This window comes from Pelodiscus sinensis, chromosome 16 (genome assembly GCF_049634645.1).
Source record: "Pelodiscus sinensis isolate JC-2024 chromosome 16, ASM4963464v1, whole genome shotgun sequence".
NCBI classification, from domain to species: domain Eukaryota; kingdom Metazoa; phylum Chordata; order Testudines; family Trionychidae; genus Pelodiscus; species Pelodiscus sinensis.
This window is the reverse complement of record NC_134726.1, coordinates 27,648,326-27,663,332: the sequence shown is the minus strand read 5'-3', so window position 1 is coordinate 27,663,332 and position 15,007 is coordinate 27,648,326. Positions and strand designations below refer to the sequence as shown.

The 15,007-nt window shown below is 45.0% G+C and overlaps 1 protein-coding gene across 7 annotated transcripts in view; it reads right to left on the bottom strand.

The window, feature by feature from the left end:
• ELFN1 (extracellular leucine rich repeat and fibronectin type III domain containing 1) overlaps positions 1–15,007 on the bottom strand; it is a 190,827-nt gene that overhangs the window by 69,234 nt on the left and 106,586 nt on the right. For 5 of the 7 annotated variants that reach the window (XM_075899588.1, XM_075899584.1, XM_075899586.1 and 2 more), the window contains one exon: positions 11,747–11,919. The exons of the other annotated variants lie outside the window; for them this stretch is intronic. The gene's annotated coding sequence lies outside the window, so the exon portion shown is untranslated. The remainder of the gene's footprint in view (positions 1–11,746; positions 11,920–15,007) is intronic. 7 annotated transcript variants of the gene reach the window in all.

Here is a 15,007-nt window from a genome sequence, read left to right as displayed (position 1 = left end):
TGTGTAACCTCAAAAGCTTGTCTCTCTCTCTCCCACAGAAGTTGGTCCAAAAAGAGATATCACCTCCCTCATCCTGTCTCTCTAGTATCCTGGGACTGACACAGCAACAACACTCCATTGCCATCTCACAGCTGGATATTGGCTGATGTGAACTAATTAGTTGTCTCATTTCAGAGCCCAGCAATTAAGCAAAACACCTCACAAAACACACCAGCCCTCTTGGCCCCCTTGTTGGCATTCTCATGCGCCCAGGCATGGTGACTGAACAGACGCAAGACCGTAGGTGTTTCTAAAAGACAGGCTCCGGCAAAGCCCAGCATTACAGGCTGGATGCTGGAATCATTAGCTGGGTTTTGTGGCCTGATACCATTCCAGAAGGGCTGTTTCTGGGATCCGAGGTTATGTGTACAAGTATTTCTAAGCACATATCGGCTGCTGCACATGTCTAGCAATGCTGCACTGTCTCCCGGCCTGTATCTGAGTCATTATTATGTAAAGATCCTTGGTAGATGGAAGTATGAGAGATGCTATAAAATCCCCAACTTAATCCCATGTTAAAAGTCAGAGGAGAGTGGTTATTGGACAAAGAACTGTTGTTTCCATTGAATTTCAGGGATGGAGAAGATAACCGATGCAGGAGAGATACAAGCAGCACACCCTGAGGCTATTACCTTTGTGTCCATGTGCCTGCCATCGCTTAAACAATTAACAAGCTTGACTGGCTGCCTGAGCACTGCCAAGAGTTAACTTGCACTGCAGTGGCCACCATTGGCTCCGGATCAGACAGGTGTATTCGGGCAGTTCTCTGCTTAGCTACAGCTCAACTGTTGTGCTCAGCTGAGAGATCGTGGGTGGCCAAGAGTGGGATTTTCTGCCTGCACGGAGAGCGACGACAATTCTTCACACATGCCTGACTATATAACTCACTCTTCATTTGGCTGACACTCAAAAAAAAATAAAGGTTCGTGTCAGACGTTTGGAGGATGTTGCATCTAAATGATGTGAAATTGCCCCCGTCTATCCGAAGGGGCTGGCCGTATTGAATCTGACACCATGACACAGCGCTGTGGAAAGCAGAGAAGGTTCACTGGAAAAGTGTCAGCTCAGTGCACCTCCATCACACTTCCCCTGTCCTGACAGGTCCCCTCTCGCGTTACCGCCTCGGTTATTTTCTTCGGGACTGACTCTCGCCTGCTCTGGGACTGCTGCCACGTTGGCTTCCAAAAATACACGGGTGTTACAGGTACACCTGACGGATACAATACAACAGCCTGACAATGGAGGATTAATGAGGCATAAACAGCTGACCTGCTGCTATGATGCCAACTCCTCTCTCTGAGTGTGCTCCACACCGTTCCCTTTGCGCCCCAGGAGGGCAGCAGACGCCTCAATGAAGAACAGGTTCTAGGCTCTACGCTGCTGTTTTGACCAGTTATCGAGACTGCGGGGGAGTTTCTCCAGGAGAAATGATGATGTCTCATTTGGAAGGAGACAGCACATTGGTAGCATGGCAGAGCGCCCTGCGGAGCCAGCATTCTGGGCAGTCTGAAACCTCCTTGGAGCACGGCCTGCTGGTTAACATGTAAGATGACACTGGCAGAATTTAGCTGCTTTTCACCTTCCCCCACCTTTTCCTGCACCTTCAGTACAAGGGCGGATACCATGCCTTCCAGTGTTCCCCATCTGTCTCACTGCACGTATGGCAGGAGAGAGCCAAGCACTGGCACCAAGAACTTCAGGGACTTGTTTAACATTCGGTGATCACGGCACTCAATGCTCAAACTGCCCCCACAATCTTGTGCAGCCATGCAACACCACAGACCATGGGAGGAGTGGGCTTTTGGGGCTTCCCTCTTCATTTACTCATGCGTGGGCACTGACCTTCAGTGATATGGAAGAAATCCCTTCATGCCCAGCTCATCACTTGTGCTGGGTGGGGAGCAATGCTAGTCAGTGCAGCAGTGCTGTGAGCTAGATGACTGGAGGACAAGCCTGCTCCATCCTGTCCCCATTTCTCCCCCTCTAAGCCATAAAGCTGGGCCATCTAGTTCCACCCATTCTAAATGGTTCTATTCAGCCATTGGCGTGCGGCCACTTCCAGTGAAGGAAGGGACTGAACAAGGTTTCCCTCTAAGCTGTGGGCTTCTGCAGCCACCCAGGAGAGATTCCAATGTGCCCACAGCTAGGTTTGTGTTTCCTCAGGTGGTGCACATTCACACCTGCCTCAGTGCACATAAAAATTATTGTGCTCATGGATGGGGGAAAAAAATCCACTTTTATATAATCCCTGCCATCGCCAAGCAGTTTGCTTTACTAATACATACCCAGAGTTAATTACCTTTACCACAGTATGGCAGGTATTCTTAGACAAAGGGAATACCACATAAAACCACACTAAGCGGATCATTTCCACCTTCTTTGTTTTTTTTCTACAGAGTGGTAAGTGCACTTTACAGATCAATAAAAGGCAACATCCTGGCCAGACATACATGTTTCAAAACAGGGGGTAGAGTTTTCCTTCCAGGCATTCAGGCTGAGCGTTTCAAAGCTGTGTCTGGGATTTGCCATTAAAGGTAATCAGGCTTGGATATCTGTATTTGAATCTCCACAGTGGTTCTGAAAAATCTCAGCCTCCGAGTCAGCCTAAATGTTTTAACGGCCTTCACTGTGCGTGCGGAGAGATTGCTCCCACTCGCCAACTGAAGTGCGGCCACCTCTCAGTGGAACACCGGCAGTTTTTTTTACAGTGAACTGCCACGCCGTCCATACATACAATATTATGCCCAACAACAAAGGGAGGGGAATTTCAATAAACAAGAAGTAAATTTACTAATGAGCCAAGGTGTGATGCCACCAAAATTGAGGTTAATATTGCCATGGTTACTTAAATGGCTCTCCTAGATATCTCTAACAGACAGCACCTTTCTACCGCACCATGCACCACAATCCAGTGCTGGAGCATTAATTCAGTCCAGTCTCAGAGGAAAGACTGCATTTCCATCCATACCACTTCTGATCACCTCTAATTTTCTCTTGGCATTCTCCCCTCTAAGCAGTCCCCAGCCTCACTCTGCAGAAGGATGTATGTGTGTGTGTGGTTTTTTTTTTAAAGTTCCTTAGACATCAAAATTGCTGTAATGGCTGGAAGGAAGAGAAAATGGGGATAAAAGGAGTTAGGTGGGAATAAAGAAGGGATGAGACATGAAGAAACCAAAAGAGAGGGGGGCTCATAGAGGAAGCCTGGCCTCTTCAATAAGGCTTATTTACTTCACCCAAAGGGAGAACCGGGTGGTTAAAAACAGTTCAATTTAAAGGCAAACTAGCAATAATAATCATTGTTGATATAATCATAATCTCAAACTGTTAGCTCTTTATGTACAAATGAGCTTAATGGAAAATGCTTTCCACGCATCAGACCATTTTGCATTTACTGAGGGCAAATGTGTCTCTTTCATATGACTTGGTGGTTAGTGCCATTTCTTCTTAAGCAACAACGAACGGCGGCCCATTTGGGCCAATATTTTCCAAAGTGACTGGTCATTCTGGATACCAGACAGGTACCCAAAATGATCCAATTTTCAGGAAGTTAAGGTGGCTTGTGTTGGGCACTTCAAACCACTCTTCAAAGCTGTGCATTATATACCACAAGTGGTTACACATGCCGAATTTAATACCAACAAGAAAGCACGATAGCCTTGCCCCCAGTGCACATGTACATTTTCAAACTGGCCCACCAAGGAACTATATCTTCCGGTCAAGTGAAGTTGCACTTGGTGCACGACAAGTAACTTCATAGCATGTTCGCAGTGGGCCCAGCATGGGGCTGATTCAGTTCTAAGCATGAGTTAGAGCAGCTTCAACTGTTCAGCCATGGAAGAGACACATCTCTTCTAAAAGGGGGTAAATTGGTAACACTTTGCTCTCAGAAGAAGAGTAGAGGAGAGCCTATGACAAGCCTGTGGCTGAAGAAGCCAAGATGCGAGTGCTCATTATGAGCCCTTTGAACAAGATGCATTATTTCCTCTAACCCAAGCAGCACAATAGAACATGGAGTATCAGCAAGGTGGTTATGCAAAGGCTGATCCTGTAGGGAAGCTAACAGGATCTTGTCCAGACCAGAAGCATGTTTAGTTCTGATATCTCAGGCCACTCTCAGCATTGTCAATTCTGGCTCTTACACGATTGTCAGGTACTATATCAGGCTGTAAATAAATAAATATCCTCTTCTGCCTGGGGACACCGTTTAATCTTCCTGTTCTGTTTTATACACTGTCCCCGCATCTTAGCTGGGTTACACTGTATCTAATTCGAACATTGGACATATGGGGCTGTACTAAACCAAGACCTTCGTTTTATATTAATCACCACGTACAACCGTACTGCTAGCTCGATCCCGCTTCTCAGACACCAGGCCAGATCTGCTCTTGTGCTTCCACTTCCCTTCACCAGCCTGAGCCCTGCCCCACGGGGAAGATTCTCCCACTAGGAGAGGGCAGCTGTGTTCCCCATCTCCACCCACTCTCTGGGTTTCTGCATCTACAGCAGGCTGGAGGGTAGAGGCTGCAGCAGACATTAACCAAATCAAGCACGCCCTGCCCACCACCACACACACACTTCTGGCCAGTACCACTCACTTAGTGGCTCTTGCTGGCCTCTTATGGGCCCTCTGGTGGAAGGACAGTTGCAGAATTGTGCCACCACAATTTTTCTCCAGTAAATTTTCTGCCCCCAAGAGCCCTATGTCCAGGCCCCTACATAGATGTAAATGTCTGCCAGTGGATTCAGATATCCATGGATAGACATCAGTATCCACTGATCTGCAGGGCTCTGTTTCCAAGAGACACTGCAGCCAATGAAGTTCTTCATGTTGGCAGCTCCGCCTGGCAGTGCAGTGTACCCCCATCCCCCCACCCCTGCTGCCAGCAGGGCTGCATGACCCCCAACACGAGACACGGGGGTTGGGGGCGGTACAGCCACACAGACGGGAGGAGCTGCTGATGCAGGTCACTGGCTCCTGGGAGTGACAGGACCATGCTCCTCTTCCTTGGCCACTCTATCTTGGAAATAGAGCCCTGTGGATCAGTGGAAATCAATGTCTATCCGTGGGTATCTACATCCATGCATAGACACATTTATATCCACGCAGGGCTCTGTCTATTTCAGGGTCTACACTGGCAGAAGCCACTTGAAGTGAAATCCGGCTTTGTAACCCCAGTTTAGATCAAGGGTCCAAATTTCTTGATCAAAGTGTCATCAAGAGCCTGACCCCAGAGAAAATAATAAGAAGAATAATTAAATAAAAAGATTTTGGGGTCTGCTCAAAAGCACCTACTGGTCTGGATTTGGCCCAGAGTCTATCTATTGACTAACCCCGAGCTAGATGTTAGATTTAGGTAGGTATTCAAATATGAGTGTGGTGGGGAGATGATAGATTACATAGCTGAGACAGACCATTTCTCTATCACCATATGTATCCCTCTGTCTATCTGACAAGCAGACCAGTGTAGATGTTTTATAGCCAGTTTCCAGGCAGCTCATTTCAAGCTGCGGCATGCTGCCTTTCACTCTGGTTTATTAATGTAGGCCTGCGTGGGGTTATTAAAACCATTCAAATCCAATGCCAGCGTTTCGGTGTTCCTGTCAATGGCTCAGAGGCACAAAGGATGGGAGTGGGAGGGAAAGGTGACTTGATGGCTAATTTCCAAACAGGCCGGTTTAACAAATAACTAAGAAAGCGCACAAGGAAGTTTCAGACCATAAAGAAGAGCCAAGCTATGGACGATCCTCTTCTGGGTCATGGTGAAATCCCTGCAAATTCTCCTTGTCTGGTGTGAAACACACCTGGGAGGTGGGACCTTCAATTTAATCCCATCAGCCAAACCACTCTGAATTCTGCTTGAAAGCATGTAGTCCTTGCCTTTTGTTTCAGAGGCACATTAGCAGCCAGGCTCAGGCGCTCTGCTGATGAGTCCGCTGAAGTGGTTGGTTCCGATGTGATGGTTACATCCAGGAATGGGACTGACAAGATCCTGTATCCTTCTTGTTCAGGTTTGATTCACAGGACCAGAATAGCAGGACAGATTGGATTACTGCACTGAGAAGCTTCCCATAGCAGACATTTAAGATTTCACACATCTCCTCAATTTTCACTGGTGCAGGGAGGTAAAAAGCCAGGAGATGGAACTGTGTCTAGCTGTGTGTCTGTGCAAGGGGCTTCTTGGGCCAGGTCATAATAATAAAGGCAGCCTGTGGCATTTACTCCCATGGGAGGTCATTGAATCCAACAGAGTGGCTGCATTTTGAAAAGGTCTTTGTAATTTTAGGAGCTTTGTGTAGTTTCCATTAGGCAGACTAAGATAAATGTAATCAGAGCTGGAGGCTGAAAGCTGATTCCTTGTGAGTATCAGGAAGGAATTATCCCCTGCTCCCATAGACACTATTTGCATATTTGGCTACATGCATCATGGGAGATTTCATGTTCCCACTTGCTAGAGGCTGGGGAACAAGGGCCTGATCCAGAGAGCACAGAAAGTCTGACTGCAGAATATGAGGGGTGTGCATCAGAATCTGAAACCTGAGCACTCAGTGAAGGCGGTTTTGGAGCAGCAATTCCAGTTTCTGCTGCTCTGCATGTGATGCTACAGTGGTAGCTATTTGCCCTAATATTTTACATATGGATGTCAGATCACAGACTCATTCCAGTTATAGAGGAGAAAACTGAGTTCATCTCCCTTCTCACCCCTGGCAATGCAGGGCTGTTCCCTTCAGCATATCTTTGTCCAGGTTGGTTTTAAATGCTTCTGACAGTGAAGTTTCCACTTTTTGGTCAGAGATTAACCTCACACTCTAACAGATCTCTGTAACTGGAACAATTTTTGGATGCATACTATGTGTACAACAGTGGCCTAATTTCCCACTACAGAAGTGCACGCAACACAATTAGGCCTATTTTATACACATGGCATGGATGACTTAAACAGTGTTAATTTAGTATTTGTCCTTTCATAAGATTTTAGGCCAGGAGGAACCCTTATGATCATCTAGTCTGGTCCCCTGCATGACACAGGCCAGGTCACTGGTACATTTGATCCAAATGGGCCACACTTCTGGATGTGCCTTTATATGTACCTCTGTTTTACAATCTGTAACATAAGAACAAGTAGCCTTGTGAAGTGCTATGGGACACAGGGAGGAAAACATGGGATAAAAACTAAGTGTTAATGATTAATTATGAGATGGAGGGAATAGATAAGAGAGATAGACAGACAGATAAATAGACTACTAGCTAGCTAGCTAGAGCTTGTGCAAGTGCCTGATTAACAGCCCTGGAGACAAAGCTGAAGAACAGGAGCAGCATGGGCAAAAACAATGAAAGCATCTATGCACCTTCTAGCTCCCTCCCCCACCCCATATACTTCAATGAATAACTGGAGAGAGCATTCAGGACATGAGAAGGGAATTTCACCTCCATGGCTTCTTGATGAAGTGACAAGAGCATCAATTAGTGTCATTTGTGGAGGGAGCGGTGGTGTGTTTGACATGGGGATATCTGGACTGAGACCACCATCTCATTTCACACCACAAGCTGTCAGAGAGCAGCGATTTTTAGCCAGCCCTTTTTTCTAATACTGGTGAAGATAACAAGACAGATTGCCCTCCAAGACACCTAAGTGGTTCAGAATCTCCATCAGCCAATCACATGCCCCCTTCCTTCCAACCCATTAAATAAAGAAGTTATATTCTGAGGGCACAGCAGTAACCGGGGCTCCCCTTTATTACTATCACTTAGCAGATGGAGTCACTCAGAGCGCCTTCAGTGTAACTGAATGGCTTGCACTCTGCAGGCTGGACTACTGGCAGGGTTTTCACTGCCGATGGCCTGCAAAAAGCGGGGGAAGAAGAGGTTGGCAGTGAGACTTGGTGAATGTGGTGCCAGTACCCTATGCCAGCAAAATTACAAGGCTGAAATCCTGTAGCTAGATAGGGCAAAACTGTTCACAGCGAACAGTTTAATTGATGAACATAGAAATGCTTCGACTTTTATTAATCTGTTCATTGTGTGAAACCATTTGGCAAACGGTTTATGCAAACATGTCAGCCTAGGGTTACTCCTCCGCTTGCTGTATTTTACCAGCCCAAAGCCACCTGCCTGTGCTGTGCAGCAGTCATATGCTATGCTTGCTCTTCTCTATGGGATGACTCCCAAGCCCCTGACTGTTCTCAGGCTGGCTGCACTACTACCTGTGTAAATACTTATCTGTGCAAGCATTCGTGGCACTTCCCCTTCCTGCAAAGAGCCTGTGAACACAAACTTGCTTGTGCAGTTGTTTGTGGGGAGTGCAAAGAGAGACAAAGCAAACATCTGCCTTTCATTGGATGTTCCCAAACACTGGTTTGGCCGCATTCGGCCAGCTGTTTGCAGCAGCTGCTGCCGAGGCTAGGCTGGGGTGGAGGGGAGGTGGAATAGTGAAAGGGAGAAGGTGGCCATTCATTACAACTAACCATTCTGCAGTGAGCAAAATCCATCTCTTGCTCATTGTGTCCAAAGAGACACATCCCAACCTGTTCAGCTTAATAATTCTCAACTAGCTCGTTTTCTCCTGTTTCGTGGCAGGAATAAAGCCCTTATCCTGCTCTTGCTGTAAGTTCCATTTTACATCCTTGATAACTCAACATTAGACTTTATAAGAGTCAATTGAGAAAGCCCCAAGGGAGTCTTTGATATAAATACCTTCAAGATGCAGGGCTTATAAACTGAGATGAAAAAATTGTTTTTTGTCCTGCCTGTCCCAGGCCTGCTATCTTAGCACTGATGTTTATAATTCACTGCCTGGGTCTGGGTTTGTCTCTGTCTAGGCACAGATTGCTGTCTGCCTGGCCTAGTCAGTAGCCATGTGTTTGTGTGATCTGGGAGTAAATTTTCAAAAGTACCTAATGAGGTTTAAGTGCATAAGTCCCATTAACTTTCAATTAAACATGGAGTCAAAGTTGCTAAGTCACTTTTGAAAATGGGACTTAGGTGCTTTTGAAAATGTTACCCTGGACAAGGAATTTTTCCATCTTTTCCTGCCTCACCCCCTGACTGTTACCTCTTTGATTCATTTGGCCTCTACATTTGTTCATGTGTTTCCAGGACTTGTCTGTCCCTCGGACTGCTGACTGTGTAACCTTCTCTCAAGGTTTGTCTACACTACAGCAGCACAGCTGCCGTGGTGCAGCTACGCTGCTATAGCGCTAGTGTAGATGCTTGCTGCAGCATCCAAAAGGCTTTTTTGGGTCTCTGTGATAAATCCATTCCCACAAGAGGCAGTAGCTAAGTCAGTGGAAGAATTCTTCCATTGACCTAGTGGCGTCTATACTGGGGCCTAGTCCAGTTAACTACGTTTTTGAGGGGTGTGCATTTTTCACAGCCCTTAGCAATTTAACAAGGTTGACCAATGTTTTAGATGAATACCAGGCCTGTCTTCAGGATTGTCAATGCAGCCCCATTCACCAGTGCTGCATTTACTTAAAAAAATTAAGAAGTGGAGTCTGGTAAAATAATGCTGTTGCCATAAACCCGACTCTACTGAAAACGGAGGTGCTAAGCAAAGCTTATGCCTGACGGTGTTATTGTTTTCAGTCTCAACAAAGTAATGTTTAAGCTCACTTTTTAACTCCACCCTTGCTCAAATTAGCCTGTCTTCCCAAGCAATAATGGAAAAAAATCTTTTTATCCAGCTGTGCATTTTCCTATACAAATTTGTTTCCATTAAATTGTTCCCTTTTGTCCTCTTAAAAAGCATATTTTAAATAATAACAGTGGAAAAAAAATTATACACTGCAAAAAAGGTACTCTGCTGTGTGCCTTTCTACAACAGTTATCTCTCTCAATGGATGGATGAAAACCTTTAAAATGGTATTGAGGTGGAGGCAAGAGACACAAAAATTCCTAGAGCTCTATGCAGCCAGACATTTCAACAGCCAACACATGGCAAAGACTAATCTTAGAAAACTAAATTATATAGGTGATGTGAACCTAATGTTCTCTTTCTGCTTTGCAAAAAACAGTTCTGTGCAAGTGGGGTGAAGGCACATACTGTACTTTGGTTTTGGAAAATTTATTTTTCTGTAATCCCTAAATTCAATGAAGGAAAGTAAATTTAATCTTTTAAAAAACCCACCCAACTTTCTCCCCAAAAAACACTTTTTAGAGAGGAGAGTCATCATTCACAAGGCAACATGCACGGCAGAGCTGTTTGAATAGTGTGTGCGTGTGTGTGTGGGAGGAGGAGGAAAATGAATGAGTATTTCAAGAATTCGCTTGGATCTGTCCATTTTTTAGCCTCTTCATACTCAGTGACTACACGTGCTTGACCACAAACTAATGTATGTATCATAGGACATGCGCAGCTACTTATTAATCAACTGAATGACCAGTCTGGAAGCTTGAAAATTGGCCACCTTTATGTATAATGCATACGCTGCTGCTTTTTCACTTGTGATTTCCTCTAAGTGCAGCTGAATACCAAAGAGAATTGCAAACAACAAAGGCAAAATTTGCTGAATGCATTTCTCAACTGCTATTTCAACTAGCTGCATCTCCTCGGGGGAGCAGGGGAGACTGCAGTGCCGCAGCCTTTCCCTAAACTCCTCAGAGACAATGATTTTGAGAATGCCGCTAGTCTTGTGTTAACTATGGGGACTGCTGACTTTGTAAAAGTGGCCACTGTCGCTGGCCTTCAGCTGAAGCTTGGCTCCGAGTTTGAATTTTGAACACCATCGAATGTGTGGGCTGTGTGGATTGAGGTCTGAGATTTGGATCATCATTAATATTCTGTGAATGTGGTTCCCTTAGTCAGCATAGAAAGATGCAGCAACTATGCTGGTGGGTGACAGGGTTGCCTATGGCATGCTTTTGAAAGCGCTTTGTTTAATTCTCCTTGAGCTTCTACAGGGGGCAGGCCCAGGAGATGCCACCCAGTTCTCAGCCAGTACAACCAAGCAGATGGGTTGCAAGATTGTCACCGTGACACTTTCCACTCCTAGCATGCCTGAGAAGAGTGTGCAGGTAATCCTCTTGTCCTTTCATTGCTTCCCTGTGGGTGTGAGTACAGTCCCCAGTTAGACTGCACACAGAGAGGAGGCCTTCTGGAAACAATTGCAGGCTCTAAGGCTTGGTCTACACTAAAGGGGAAGGTCAAATCAAGATTCGGAACACCAGCTATGTTAATTACATACTTCGAGTCAATGTACCTTGATTTGAGTTTCCCCACTGTCCCCACAGCGGGAGCAAATGTTCCTGGTAGCTTTCCTTACTCCTTGCAGGACCAAGAATACCGGCCACCAATGGGGGTGCCCTCTGAGTTAGATTTAGTGGGTCTTTACTAGACCCCCTAAATCAAACTCCAGAAGATTGATTGCAGCAGTGTTGATCTTCTATGGAGTGAAGACATGGCCTAAGGGTTTTCAGAAAGGAGTGGAAGAGAAACATATCTGGGTCACTGACTATGTCTGTGCCAAGACACAAATTGGCCCAAGGTTTCTCTTCTGGAATCTAAAGATGTAAAATCCCCCCATGCATCATTTCCAGATACTGTTTTCATGTACTTGAACTCTACCAAAAATTGATTTGTTCTTTCTGGTTTGTCATATCTGCATGATCCCCTTACACTGCTTCTCCTTCCCCAGCTGTTCACATCTGCCTGTTCCTTGCCGTTCACCCTGTCCTCTTTCCTTTGGTGTGATTGAGAAAGTCTCCTCTTACCTTTGTGCCTATGTCCCTCTGCTGGTTCCTGACATCAAAAAGCTGCAGCTCAGTGGATTTTTTTCCAGCTGATGTCATGAATGTTGCCTAATCACCATGTACATTTGCCGACAGGCACTGGGGACTCAACATTAGGAATCCTTAAGGATGGGTCACCAAGGCCAATATTTGAACTGCAAGAAACAAAATAGAAGAGGAGGATACATCAGGGACATACAGGAGTGTCAATGAAAGCAATGGATCAGTTACTGCACAGAGATCAAAGTTGTCAAACAGTGGATCAGACACAATGGCAAAGATATCAGATATAAAACAACATAAGACCTCAATAGATCAGTTGTTGGACCCAGTAAATAAACAGGAAAGTAAGCCAGCCCTTATTTGAGGGAAAAAAATCAAGAGATCTTTGGCACTAAAAAGACAGAAATAAAACCAGGAAAAGTTTCAGAAAGAAAAACAAATTCTGTGCAGGATTTAGGAAAACGAGGCAGCGAATTAAACATCAGAACAACGGGGCAGATCGACAGAGAGATCAATAGACGTAGAACAAATATCAGTGATGGACAACCTGGGGACAAGCAGCAGGAGACACACAGATCTGGGACAAGTCTATTAGTGTCAGAAGCATGCTAGTTACTGGCATGTTTAAATACAGTTGTTGCTCACAGAGTTCTCACACAGTTTCTCTGACCGGTTTGGATGGTGATTTTTTTCCCTGTGAATTCTGCCTGCCAAACCATGCTATTGACCAGCTAGCCTGCAGTATGATTTTATTGCATAGAACTGTAACCTCCACATCCATACCTGTCAGAGAAATTGAGCTTAGAAGCAACTGTGATTTACACATGGTTTTAACTAGCATATTCCTGATCCTATTGTGGACAGGGCTTTAGAGAGATAACATACCTCTCTCCTCCTTCCAAAGCAGATGCAAAAGAATATTGACAGACAAAAGAAAAGCATCTGTAAGATGGATGGAACCGTGACAGAGATCAGGGACATGGGATAGAGGCCGGGAGACACTAAAGACATGTGAAAGACCAAAAGCAAATAATAAAGAGCAGAAGCAGGTCAGTGACATATACCAGGCAAACTGCAAACTATCGGAACAATGGAGAACAATTGGATAATCAATCAGAAAGACAAGGCTGAGAGGCATCAGGAAAGGCAACTGATACCTGGAGGTCAGTTATGAAGCCTAGGATCTAAACTGGAAATAGGAGGACAATAACTCAAAAGCCATGACTGCTTTTTAACAGTGAAACGGATATTGGAGAGGCAAGGCAGGTATTTGAATGCAGGATCCGTGCTTAGAGTGTAGCAAATGTCAGTGCAGAAAAACATAGATGAGAGGAGAACAATTCTGGAATAATGAATCTGGTATCTGAGACACAGGTACACCTTATGTAGAAAATAGACTGAACAGGGGAAACTTTAAAGAGCAGCTCCGTTTTGGAAACAGCCCATAAAAATGACATGGGGGGATTCCACGCTAATTACCTCTCAGGGTTTCCATACCAAATTTGCTTAGGAGAAAAGCACAAAGATTTTTTTTTCTTCCTGAAGTGCAGGCTTGCAAATTCCATCAAGATCTGAAAGTAAAGCTGGACACTGTCTAGCGCGCGCTTCATCATCAGTAACCCTGACTCAAGAGAGGCCTAAACTAATTAAGGTGTGGTGGAAGTGCATACACCTCACTATACCTCAAAATCCAGATTCTGCAAAGAGGAATTTTGTAAAGAATTCTGTGGGAGAAGTGCAAGCCAGAATAGGATTCCAGATCACTCTCCCACTGCAAGATGAGCCCAACAGAGACAAGAGTTAAAAGTAGAATATAAGAACATAAAAATGGCCAGACTGGGTCAGACCAAAGATCCATCTAGCCCCGTATTCTGTCCTCTGACAGTGGACAATGCCAGGTGCCCCAGAGGGAATGAATAGAACAGGCAATCATCAAGTGATCCCTCCCCTGTCACCCATTTCCAGCTTCTGACAAACAGAGGCAGGGACACCATTAGGGTTGCCAGGTGTCCGTTTTTCGCCCAGACAGTCTGGTATTTGTGGCCTTTGTCTGGTAAAAAAAAACACCACATTTTTTTCCTGCCATGTTCGGTATTTTTTTGAAAGTATCTGGCATCCCTAGACACCATCCATGCCCATCCTGTCTAATAGCCATTGAGGGACTTCTCCTCCATGATTTTAGTTAGCTCTTTTTGGAACCTTGTAATAGTCTTGGCCTTCACAACATCCTCCAGCAAGGAATTCCACAGGTTGATTGTGTGTGGTAATACAATTTATTACTGGTGTTAAACTAAGTAGACTACATCTAGGGAGCATGTCTGTTGAGCACAGAGTCATTTGGTATGGTCACTATACTGAATTTATTTATTGTAATTTGCAAAACGATCACATAGTCTTTTCACAAAGGTTAGATCTCATCAAATGTAGCTGAATGAACAATTCATAATAAATATCTATGTCAATTTTCACCTGTTTTTCCAATCCACAGAATGTTCACACACAGATTGTGAAGTCCTTATATTTGTTTGTTATTAGAGCTAATTTTCAATTCCCCCCCTGTGCAAATATTGTCCTAGCTGTTCATTGGAGATAATCTTTATTTGAAATTCACGCCCTGTTGATTAGTTATATAACCCAGGTGGCACCGTTTCTGTTCCCCTCTTGGATGATTTATGAAACGGACCGTGAATTTCAAATCTGGCAATCAAATAGTCCATTTGAAATGTGCTTTGGGCCACTACGTCAGCATCTGAGCATCACTGTTGTTTTTCCGGCATAACAGTGTGAGTAAAGCTTAGAGGTTGGACCATTCATAGAAGGCAAAGATGAGGAAGCCACGAATCTGACTGGAATTAAATTCATTTTCAAATTTGAATGAACATCCCCAGATCATTGCCTGCTCTCTCCCCCAGCTCCACAATTTACTAAATTCTGTCACTGATGGTAAAAATGGGCAATGAAACACGAGGTCTGGCATCATAACAAAGGATGAAACTAAAATGGCAGGCATTTTAACTCTGCAAGCCACGCCTTCTTCCCTAGAGTCCCTGGGAGATGGGCGCTTGCTGGGGTGAGGCTGGAGATGGATCCTTCTGGCGTTAAACTCATAGTTCTATGGGATCACCTAGGTCCACGTTTACCTCAGGGCCTATCACACACAGCACCTGCAGGGCCACTGTGGGAACTCCACCCCGCTGCCCCTCACTGGGGCACGAGACTGGCCCAGGGAAGTGTGGTTCA